Source organism: Phoxinus phoxinus, assembly GCF_949152265.1.
Source record: "Phoxinus phoxinus genome assembly, chromosome: 6".
NCBI lineage: Eukaryota > Metazoa > Chordata > Actinopteri > Cypriniformes > Leuciscidae > Phoxinus > Phoxinus phoxinus.
In genome coordinates this window covers 23,545,343-23,557,859 of record NC_136881.1, presented here as the reverse complement: position 1 = coordinate 23,557,859, position 12,517 = coordinate 23,545,343, and the positions used below count along the sequence as shown (strand labels likewise).

The following is a 12,517-nucleotide window of genomic DNA, read 5'->3' as shown; positions in this document are numbered from 1 at the left end:
TGATTATTAAAGGTGGATAACAACAAAATATGTACTTTAGTTTAAGGTAGTCATAGTAGTTTTCTGTGTTTGTGCTAAAGTGAATTTTTGGCATTACTTCATTGAAACTTCATAGAGAGATACGCTATGGAGAAAGCGCTACTACAGTCAGTCAGTGGAAGTGGGCCAAGCCACCCGACTGTGTGTGTGTGTGTGTGTGTGTGTGTGTGTGTGTGTGTGTGTGTGTGTGTGTGTGTGTGTGTGTGTGTGTGTGTGTGTGTGTGTGTGTGTGTGTGTGTGTGTGTGTGTGTGTGTGTGTGTGTGTGTGAGTGAGTGTGTGTGTGTGTGTGTGTGTGTGTGTGTGTGTGTGTGTGAGTAACCAGAGCTGAGCAGATCGGATGCCGCACTATGAACAGGACTTCAGTTCTGTCACCCTGTGTCATCTGATGCACAGGAATCCTGTCACTGAACACATGTTGAATAGGTATCATGATTAGAACAGCAGATTAGAGTGTAAGAAACGTAGAGTAATTTTATATTGGTAACATGAAGTAACTGGTATAATATATGGGATGGTCAGTAATTGTTTTAGTTTATGTATTATGGTCATCACTGGATGATACTTTTTTTTCTTTAAGTTACACATTTTTGTCACATTTGTCTGGTATGTGGATTTAATTGTGGTTTTAAAGTCAACATGAAACACTTTATATTGTCTTAATATATGTTCCTTGTCTTTTTGTGCCCGATTCATGTTTTGGGTTACGTTATTTTACAGTGTCTTCCTTAGCCTTATTCAGACGGGACTAGTTTTCCAGGGGGACGTTAGAGAAAATCGTGTTTCACAGACGTACTTTGCAATTTTAATCCCGTCCGAATCTGCCACGTCTGTGTTTTTCCTCACACAACCTCTGTAAAAATTCCAGAGCGAATTACCTACAGTTTTTCGCCAAACTTAGCGGTCCTCTGAGAGATCGAATCCCACCCTAATGCGAATGTCTCTGATGATGTTGATGTTGCATTATCCTAACGCTTCTCCTCGTGTGTTTTTTGACCTACCTGAGCTACCGTTTGCATACCAATCTTCAGCATGTTTTTATTTCATTTAAATATGAATGACGAAAAATATCTGACAAAAAAATATTATTATAAAATTAATAAATAGAACAAATCGCATGAAACTGTGAAGACACTTAAATCAGTGTCAGGTAAGAATAAGATGCTTGTTTCGCTGCTCACTTATGTGGGTTTAGCCACTTCTTTAAACGTATAAAGTTTACTTGAATAGGGGTCTTATAATATTGTAAAGCATATATGTCATGCACGCAAGCACAGCACATGACCTTCTTTTATTGCCACATTTAGAAAACACACACTCCCATCTCTGTAATAAACATGGACATGTTAGTCCAATCCGAATTGGTACATTAAATCACATGTCGAGTGATAAAAATTGTAACTCCAACGTTGTTTAGAAAAAAATTATAATTACACTGTAACAAGGACACGTAAAATAAAGTGTAATCATTTTCTTACTTTCTTATCTTTTTCTAGCTCATCTTGTTAATAACATGTAATAACTTGTTCTTCCTCTGCTAACAACACAGTTTTCAGAGTAATTGTGATATTTATTTAAACACTCCTGAAATAGATTTTTAAAATCCCAATAATATCTTTATATTTGTGAAGCAGACTACTTGCATACATTTCATATAAATATCAGTTGTCTTTAATCTCCCAATAACATGTCTTGGAAAAATTATATTTAAATCCTTTCGTTTTTATTGTGGGGGGCAAAAAATATAACGCAGTGCAATACAGTGATAACTGAGAGATGTACAAATAAACGTTCCTCAACAGCCTGATGGATCATATTTCATACTCACATTTTAACATAATTTAGAAATGATGTATGGATAGTCAATTATTCCGAAGTTGCTTCATTCTAGTAAGTATCTATTTTGAACTATTACTACTAACAATATAAAATGTATTCTTACGTTTACTTTATAAAAATGAGTAAAGATTTCACCGCAAAAAGAGATGTGTACAACAACTTAAGGGTGTCACTTGCATGTGGGTGTAATAAAGTGGACAAAGGAGGAGTTGAGAAACAAAAACAGTCTTTAATAAATCCAAAACAGAAAATGGCAGGAGAATCCAACCACATTAACATTGACGATACCGGACAAAGAAAGTGAATGAACAGAGGGTTTAAATACACAGAGGTAATTAACGTAACCAGAACAGCGTGCATAACTAAACCATGGAGACAAACTAGCAAAGGGAACACGGGCAAACAGGAACAGAACTCAGTAAAAACGAAACCAAAACTGGACAAACACATTACAAACGGGGGATGTTTTTAGAATTATACTTTTCACAATTCACTTACTAACAATGGTTTAAACTATTGGATGTCAGAATAAATGTAATAGATTGTGCACAACAGGTTTTTCAGCAAAGTGTTGTTAGGGTTAAACATTTTTTCTTGAATATCCTGTTGAATATCCTGTTTACTTATTAAATATGTCATAACAATAAAGTTAAATCCTGGCAGTTGAAGGAGAGCGGTGTTCTTGCGTCGCCAGTACTTGTGAATGAAAATAAATGAAGACGACTTGTGACATGCCTGGACTCGGAAGACACTATCTGAGCTTTGTTACACCAGTGGAAGGAGTGCGGGGGTATTTAGAGATTAAACGAAAAACCCATCTCCATTCATCCTTTCACTGTCTCTGTCCTTCTCGTTGCGTGAAGCACTTGTGTCTGTTTTTAGATATTCTGGATGGTGTTGATAGTCCATTGGTGTTCACAGTCTCTGTTTCTGTATCCTCTTTCTCTTTAAACACACATTGACTTGATCACATTTAAAGCCTTTGCCCCACACCTATGCTGAGGCAATGCTGATGACTTGGGGATGGTGCAGGAGTTGCTATGGTAACCCTATAGCTGGAGAGTGTAGACGTATAGGCAGGAGTGTGTGAGTGAGTGGAGTCTAAAGCAACACAATAGCCCACTGAGACCAGCTGACAGGAGAGGGAATTTACTGGGATATTTGACTGTGATCTATAAGTACTGTGAGAAAGGTTGGGAAGCAGAGAGAAAGACGTGCTGTGAAAGTGAAGAGAGGAACACTCCCTGTTTGCTTATAGGTGTCGGCTGATCAACAGGCTTGGTAGCATGTGTAAGACACACATAGAAGAGTTGATTATTAAGCTTTATGCAAAAGAAATAATCTAACTATACTGTATGTATGAAACATTGATTGAAAACGTGTTCATTTATTGAATGCATTAATGTAAAATCTTCTTATGAATTTAAAAAAGAATCTAATAATATATATATCCTGCAGTTACTGTCATATTGTAGCCACAGGGCATATGCATAAAGTGTATTAAGCTTCATAACTATTATGTTTAATTGAATGTAATTTAATTCCTGCGGTCCTACAAGACGAGTCATTGTTCACAAATCTGACTACACAGAGTGATAGTCTGAATGACAAATAACTTATTGAGCCCCATGAAGTCCATTTAATTTTTTATCTATTCAATTTATGCACAAAAAAATAATTTTACTGAATTTTGTTTGTTTGTGGTTTAATTACATTTTAATAATCAGAAAGGATGTCAAATCAACTGAATTAAAACATGTTTTTACAAATTTAATAATTTATTAACATTTTAACAAAAACAGTGAAATGTGTTTTATTTTTTTTCCAGAAATTCTGTGTTGTCTTTTTTCTGGATTCTGTTTTAATGATTTAGTTGTATTTGATTGAATACAAATGCATGATCAAAAGTGATGGCAAACAAAAGGAAGGTATAAAACTAACAATTTAATACATTTGTTTACATGTAATCAAATTAAATTTGAACAATTTCATTCATTTATGCACAGTAGCCTAAACCTCTTTTGTGCAACACTGTTTTCCAAAAGTTAACACATGGATGTAAAAAATAAGCTGTTGAATCGAACTTAATTAAATTAAGGAAAACTTTTCCACGAAATTGAATTACACTTTTCCAACAAAATCTAATTAGTTTGAAATGATGTGTTGTAATCTCGTTGTATGAACTTAAATTCATTTAGTCAATCCTGCTAGATAGTTTAGTTTAGTCTAGTAAGTTTAGTCAGGTTAGTTTTTGTCACAAAAGACACCATCATTGACTGCTTGTGCTGTTCTTATGACTTTCAAACACTACATGATAAATCAGAAATGTCAAACATATTATCAAAATAAAATGATTACACGCACACACACTAGGTCAGCCGTCAGCTCTTTAGATGCTGAGCTCTACTGGATATGGATACACACACACACACACACACACACACACACACACACACACTGGGTCAGAGGATAAGGATCAGGTTGTGATGGAGATAATGCTTCTTCAGCCTCTTGTGAATCACGTGATAGTCAGTGATCTGATGGCCAGGCTAGATCTATATCTGATACTCATATTATTAAAACACATGAGCAGATTTAATTACTCCATTAATTTGTGCATATACTGACACACAAATCACCACAGATTGTTTTTCTCCATAAAAAGCATATAATGTGTGTGTGCATTTGACATCGGCATCGGATGGTGTACGTGCTGGATTGTCTCTTTTTAACCCCTTCAGGAGGATTGTAGTGAGCTGAGTATAGGTATGTGTGCATATGTTTGGGGGGCAGGGGCTGTAACCACACTTAATAGAGGCCTCGCCTGTGTCTAATAATCCCAGAGTCCTCAGATTAAAGGATGACGTGTCTGCTGGTAGAGCGCTACATGGCTCAGACTCTGGCCACGTTGTGTCCTGCTGAGGGATTCCACCATGCATGAATTGCTTGAGTACGTGGGCTTTGACAAGGCAAGAATGTGGAACACAGAGCGTTGACATCACAAACTGTGAAACTCCGTCTTTTTCACATTTAAGGAGGAATCTTGGTGGTTCGGTAGCAATGAATGAGAGGATGCTCTGGACCGAATCTGTAATTGATGTAGCGATGAAGATCTAGAACTCAGTGCCACCTCTTCTGTGGTTCAAAGGCAGTACTAACTGACTTAGAAAAGACAAGGAGAGTTGTTGGGTAAACACGTCTCTTATATGACAACATTATAAAAAGTTTTCGTCCTGTCACTCTGTCTTCATGATCACTGGACCAGCAGCACCGAGTTGGATAAAGGTATTATACACTACCGTACATCGTTTTTTAAAATGTTTTTGAGTCTCTTGTGCTCAACAAGGCTGCGTTTATTTGATCAAAAATGCAGTAATGTGACTTATTATTAAAATGTATTAAATGGCTTGGTTAAATTCTAATGTAGAATGCGGTCTGTTATTTCTTGATAACAGACCGCTGCTAAGGATAACACACCGTTGCCATGAAAAACAGAGCGTTGCCATGGACACGGTGTTCTTTAACAGAAGCAATACAGTCGTTTTTAAATCAATAAACTCCTTTTTAAATGAATATTTTGTGTCAAATTATTGATTTATTTGGTAGGTAGCCATGTAATAAGCGGAATAATGTATAGCGAGGCGGTTGTATAGCGAATACAACCCCTTAAGGCTGATTTAAGACCTGATCAGTCCTGATCAGCCTGTCGGTGCTGTATTCGCTATAATAACCGCCTCGCTATACATCATCCCTTACTTAAACTCTTTTGGATTTTAATATAAAATGTAGTTTATTCATATGATGGCAAAACAGTAATAGTCTGCAATATTCTTACAATTAAACAGCTGTTTTCTATTTTTTTAATTATTTTTTTTTTAACTGTATTTATTCATGTGATGTCAAAGCTGAATTTGCAGCATCTTTACTCCCGTTTACTGCAGCATCTTTACTCATCTTTACTTCAGTGTCACATGAACCTTCAAAAAACATTCTAATATCCTTATTTGGTGCTAAATATTTCTTCTTATTATCAATGTTGAGAACTGCTTAATATTTTGATGAAAAACAAGATTCATTCTTTGATTAATATATATATATTATTATTTTTTACATTATAAATGTCTTTACTCTCACTTTTGATCAATTTAATGCACCCTTGATGAATACCTTTTAAACCTTACTTACCCCAAACCTTTGAATAGTAGTGTATCATTGTTCCCACAAAAACAATTAAGCAGAAAAAACGTTTTCAACATTGATGAAGAAGAACATTGATCAGCTTAGAAATGTTTCTTGAGCATCAAATCGGCATATGAGAAGGATTTCCGAAGGATCGTGTGACAGAAATGATGCTGAAAAATCAGTGGTCCTGTATTCTGGTCAAATATTTGCAGCATTTGTGAGCTTAAGAGACTTATTTGGAAAACATTAAAAAATCCTGATGATTCCAAACTTTTGACCGGTAGAGATGGGTAACAGTAGTTGTTCTCTCTTTTTTTCCCCCACACAGAGTCTAGTGTGTTTTAGAGTTTCTGTCTTCACTGCCTTGTTTTTTAATGAGGATGCGGAATGGGAGACTTATACATATGCAAATCAGGCATGCTGAGTATATTTATGCAGAAAGTATGCCTCTCACATGTTGAAATATGGACGTGAGTCCTCAAACCTCATTTGCATCGCATACATCTTGAATGTGTTCCAAGTGGGGTATAATTGGCAGTGCATCCTTAGGAGGAGGGGCATATGACATTCAAAGCTGTAGCTGAAATTAGTGTCCACAAAGGGGGTCTCTTCCAAGTAGCCTTTTACAAAAAAATATGTAGAAGGATTTGTGTTATCTTTGTGATTTAACTTTATCTGTCTTTATCTGCAGAATGATACACCTATTAGTCCTGGCATTTTTATTGTCAGAGTACAGATTTAAAGGTGTGTGTTTTTTTGGCATGAGGCAGTGGGCAGTGATTTGAGCCTCTGCTATAACTCCTTTGTTTTCTGTGTATCTCTGTGCAAGTCTTGGAGGTTTTGTTGATGCATTGGTGTTTTAGTATTCCTCTCTGTTACCTGCTCTTATTGATATCTGTCAGATTTATCCTAAAACTGAATGTTACACAGAACCCTTCATGCATTATTTACATTGTTTACACAAGTTAAGACTGTGACTACAGACTTGCATATCTACCACCTATGTTAAATGCACAAGGTTAGTTCGCACCAATTAGACACATGTATGCACTTTGCAGACACTGTTATCTAAAGCAACCTTTGCATTCAAGGTATAGGCTACAATGTATAGTTCATACTAGTATTGTCAGAAAACTGGAATTTCGATACGATACCTTGAAAAATACTTTATATATATTCAATTCCATTTTTGATACCATGGGGGAAAACGTCTCCGGTTACTTTCGTAACCTCGGTTCCCTGAAAGGCAAGGAACGAGACATTACGGATGTCGTATATGGGAACTCCTCTCCTCCTTCACTTCCGCTGAAATCTTATAGGCTAACGCCAGCAAAGCTGGCCAATTGACGCAAATATGCAAATACTGAAACACCGTTGCAGATATAATGCAAGAGCAGCGTCAATTACATCAGAATCGAACAAACGCTAAAATCAATAGCGAACACGGCGGCGAGCGTAATGTCTCGTTCCTTGCCTTTCAGGGAACCGAGGTTACGAAAGTAACCGGAGACGTTCCCTATCAAGGCTACGGAACTCGACATTACGGATGTCGTATATGGGAACTGTATAAAATCCCGCCGTGGTAGCACAGCGACCACTACAACAGAACAACAGAACCCAATACAGAGACCGCCCCCCCCAGAATGCGAGCATCTGATAGGCCGAGATTGACCAATAGCGAATCTCAAACCTCTGATTGGTCCAAAGAGACCAATCACAAGCTCACAAAACACTGCCGGAATTTGCATATCCCGAGCAATTTGAACTAGGGGAAGTTTGCACTGTCGAGCAACAGGGCAACAACAACAGTAATAGAGATCAACGCATGGCGGTGACAACTGCAAAACATACACAATAGCAGAAGAACAACTCATGAGCAAAACGCAGAGCAGCTCATCCAATGCTATATAAAAAAATCAACTCACTGAAAGCACCCGAGACGCTACGGAGGGCAAATCCAACTTGTAAAACCTGGCAAACGTGTTCTGAGAAGACCAGCCAGCTGCAAGGCATAAATCCTGGATAGACATACCCTTAGTCCATGCCCATGAGGAAGCGATCGCCCTAGTAGAATGGGCTTTCACGTTAAGGGGGCATTCCTGCCCCAGGCAATCATAAGCCAAAACAATAGCGTCCACAATCCAGTGAGAAAGCCTCTGTTTAGAGACCCCCTGTCCTTTGTTGCACCCACCAAAGCACACAAACAACTGGTCGGACCGTCGAAAAGCGGCCGAGCGAGAAATGTATTCCCGGAGCGCTCTGACTGGGCAAACAGAACCTTGAGCATCCGATCCCTGAGAGGATGAAGGCTCCGCGGACAGGGCAGGCAGTGAAACGATCTGCGCTCTGAACGGGGTATTGAGCGACTTAGGAACGTAACCCGGCCTCGGTCTGAGAGTTACATTACAGTTTCCCGGTCCAAAGCGAATACAATCTTCACTTACAGAGAAAGCCTGTAAATCTCCAACCCGCTTCGCCGAAGCGAGAGCGAGAAGCAGTGCCGTTTTAACCGATAGCTCTTTAATGGCAATCGAGGCTAAGGGCTCGAAAGGCGGTCGTGACAAAGCCTCCAAGACCAAAGCTAAATCCCACGGCGGCACCGAAGGCGGCCGTGCAGGGCATAATCTCCTAGCTCCCTTGAGAAACCGTGTCACCGACGCATGTCTACCGATAGACTGTCCGTCAACAGGGGGGTGAAATGCGGCAATAGCGGCCACATATACCTTCAGAGTGGATGGTAGGCTCCCTTCGTCCATCCTGTACTGAAGGAAGCGTAGAATATCCGACACAGAGCAGTTCGCTGGGTCTATACCGACATCCTGACACCATTTTGAGAACACACCCCACTTCAGAGCATACAGGCGCCTGGTGGACGGAGCTCGCGCCTCCGCGATGGTATTCAAAACTCGCGAGTGCAGCGCGTCCCGCCCGCTCAGCGACCCTGCAGCGGCCACACATGGAGGCTCCACAGCCCGGGGCTGGGATGCCAGATCGTTCCGCTCGCCTGAGACAGAAGGTCCTTCCTGAGCGGGATCTCCCATGGCTGTCCCGCTAGTAACTCTATCAAATCCGCGAACCAGGGCTGATTCGGCCAGTTCGGGGCTACCAGAGTCACCGCCGCCTTCTCCTCCCTGATTTTGCACAACACCATGGGCAAAATTTTTACCGGAGGAAAAGCATAGAGACAGACTCTCGGCCATCGCGCAGTCAGCGCGTCCACCTCCCGGGGTGAACGGGACAGCGAGAAGAACATCTGACAATGTGCGTTCTCGCTCGTCGCAAAGAGGTCTACCTCCGCTCTGCCGAAATGTTTCCATATCAGCTGAACCGTCCCGGGGTGAAGTCTCCATTCCCCCTGAGGAATCCCGCCCCTCGAGAGCATATCCGCTCCGCGATTTAGAACACCGGGGATGTGAGCTGCTCTCACCGAGAGGAAAAACCGGTCCGCCCACAGCAGAAGGGATTCCGCCTGCCTGAATAGGGCTCTGGAATGTACACCGCCTTGGCGATTTATGTACGAGACTACGGAAGTGTTGTCTGTCCGAATCAACACATGCCGCTGCTCCAGCTGAGACCGAAAGGTTTCGAGAGCTAGAGAGACCGCTTCCAGTTCCAAGCGATTTATGTGCCACTCCAACTGCTTCTCTGACCACTGGCCCGAGGCGGGCTTGCCCAAGCAGACCGCTCCCCATCCGGTGGACGACGCGTCTGTCAGGACCTCCACTCGCCGCGTCACTATGCCCATAGGGACACCTGAGCTGAAGAGATCCGGGTTCTTCCACGGGGCCAGGGCGCGGGCGCATCCGTGGGTGACCATAATGCGCTTGTGGCCGGAATACCACGCACTCGGGGGGACGCGCGCTTTCAGCCAGTGTTGAAGCGGTCTCATATGTAGCAGCCCCAGATGACACACTGAAGAAGCCGCTGCCATCCGTCCCAACAACCTCTGAAACTCTTTCAGTGGGACGAGTCTGCCAGGTCTGAAGAGACCGAGAGAAGAACTCAGAGCCTCCGCTCGCTCGGGGGAGAGGCGCGCTCTCATTCTCACCGAATCCAAGCACACTCCCAGGAATGTGGTAGTCTGACTCGGTGTGAGCACACTTTTCTGAACGTTCACCCTCAAACCGAGCATCTCTAAGTGTCGAAGGAGGGTTTCCACATGGCTGACTAGCGTTTCTCTCGACTGAGCGAGAATCAGCCAGTCGTCCAGATAGTTCAAGACGCGCATCCCGTTCGACCTGAGGGGTGAAAGTGCCGCGTCTACACATTTTGAAAATGTCCGGGGAGCGAGAGCTAGTCCAAACGGAAGCACCGTGTATTGGTACACCGAGTTCTCGAACGCAAACCTCAGGAATCGCCTGTGACGCTTTACTATCTGGATATGAAAGTACGCGTCCTTTAAATCCACCGAAGCGAACCAATCCCCGGGGCGAATTTGCGCCAGGATTTGCTTCAGTGTAGTCATCCTGAAAGCGCGCTTGTGAAGCGCTCTGTTGACAGGTCTCAGATCCAGAATGGGGCGGAGACCCCCTCCCTTCTTCGGTACAACGAAGTAGCGGCTGTAGAACCCGCTCTCCCGCTCGCTCGGGGGGACTGGTTCTATAGCCTTCTTTTCGAGCAAGCTGCACACTTCTTGCCTCAGTACATGAGCGTTTTGGGGCAAAGTTAATGACTGAATTACGCCGCGGAAGCGGGGTGGTCTGCGTTTGAACTGAAGTGTGTACCCGCGCCGAATTATATTCAACACCCACGGCGAAATGCCCGGAATAGCTTCCCACGCTGCCTGAAAACGACTGAGCGTGGGCTGATCTAAACCTGCGGTCATCGCCGCTATGTGAGTGCTGGGAACATTTATTAACCGTGACTCTGCGCTGCTCGAAGGCAGGGCGGGTAACACAGTGTGTGGTGCAAGAGGAGAAAAAAGCTCTGTTTGTGAAGTAGTGATTTGTTTTATTTTTGACACATTGACAACATTCACAAAACAACAACTGCACGCGTCGCTCGCAGAACGCTGAGGGACCAAGTGCACTAGAGCGCGCCGCTTGGACGCCGGGCCGACCTGGCGCTCTCTCCTCCTCTTGCCCGAGCGGTCAGGACGACTGCTTGGGCCTCGCAGGGGACGCGGTGGGCTTTCTGCGCGGGCTCCTCTGCGTCCTCTTGCTACCCGCTCCCTGCCACTGGCCGCTACGGCCTCTACGAGCATCCGGTCCCGGGCGGGGCGCTGTCTGTCGTCTGGCAGCAGCCTGGGGTTGGCGGCCTGAAGCAGAAGACGAGCGAGAGCGAGGCTGCTGCGGTGGCGGTGGCGGCGGCGCCCTCCGAGGGATCACGTGGCTCATAGCCTTCGCTTTCTTCTGCGTCTCGGAGTAACGCTCGGTGACCTTCTCCACGGCGTCTCCGAACAGGCCTGCAGGGGAGATCGGTGCATTCAGCAGCGTCTTCCTGTCGGCCTCCTGCACGTCCGATAGGGTGAGCCACAGGTGTCTGTGGAGGACCACCAGGAAACCCATCGAACGGCCAATCGCCTGGGCCGAGCGCTTCGTGGCCAGGAGCGCGAGGTCCGTGGCCGAACGGAGATCCCGGATGGCGTCAGCGTCGATAGAGGCGGCGTCATCCAAAGACTTCAGCTGTTTAGCCTGCAGCACCTGGAGAACGGCCATGGCATGCATCGCAGATACCGCCTCCCCCGCGGCACCGAAGGCCTTGTTAGCCTGGTGGGCCGTAAATCTGCAGGCTCGGGACGGCAGGCTGCGGTCCGAGCCCAGGGCGGGAGCCGACGGGCAGAGGTGTGCGGCGACGGTCTCCTCGACGGGGGGGATGCGGAGGTAGCCGTGGTCCCCCGCCTCGTCCACGGGGGCAAACATGGCCTGGGTGGAAGTGAGGGTGCGCGCCGATTGCGGGGCCGCCCACGACTTCACCACGTGCTCATGCACGTCAGGAAAAAACGGTGTTCCTCTTTTCGAAGCGGCCTGACGGCGGCTCGATTGGAGGAACCACGTATCCAGCTTGCTCTTCGAAGGTTCATCGGGAGCTTTCCACGAGAGGTCCAGTTCCTCGACGGCCTTCGAGAGAATACGGAAGAGCTCGTCCTGTAGGTCCGCCGGGGTGTCTTGCTCCGCGGCCGCCAGAGGTGCGGCCTCCGCACCCCAGTCGTTCTCGGAGGCCGACAGAGACATGGAGTCGTCTTCCTCGCTGGCCCCGAAGGACACGAAGTCAGCGACCTCGCGAGGGGGTTGAAAGGTGGGGTCGGGGAAGCTCACCGGGGGACGGACCTCGACTCTGCGGTTGGGGGGGGCTACCAGCGGCTCGGTGGCGGCGGCAGGCCCAATCCCCGCTGCTGCGCGAGCTTCCTCTCTCCTGGCTTGGAGGGCTCGGAGAGACATATCCGCGCAGAGGTCGCAGGACCCTCCGTCCCTGAGGGCTGACTCAGCATGGGCCAGCCCCATGCACGCGACGCAAAAC

At 45.0% G+C, this 12,517-nt stretch overlaps 1 protein-coding gene across 3 annotated transcripts in view; it reads left to right on the top strand.

Moving 5' to 3' along the window:
* The window catches only part of igf2bp2b (insulin-like growth factor 2 mRNA binding protein 2b), a 47,858-nt gene that overhangs the window by 3,749 nt on the left and 31,592 nt on the right, over positions 1-12,517 (top strand). The window contains exon 1 of one of the 3 annotated variants that reach the window (XM_079617336.1): positions 4,759-5,161. The exons of the other annotated variants lie outside the window; for them this stretch is intronic. The gene's annotated coding sequence lies outside the window, so the exon portion shown is untranslated. Of the gene's footprint in view, positions 1-4,758; positions 5,162-12,517 lie in introns of those variants that run through there. 3 annotated transcript variants of the gene reach the window in all.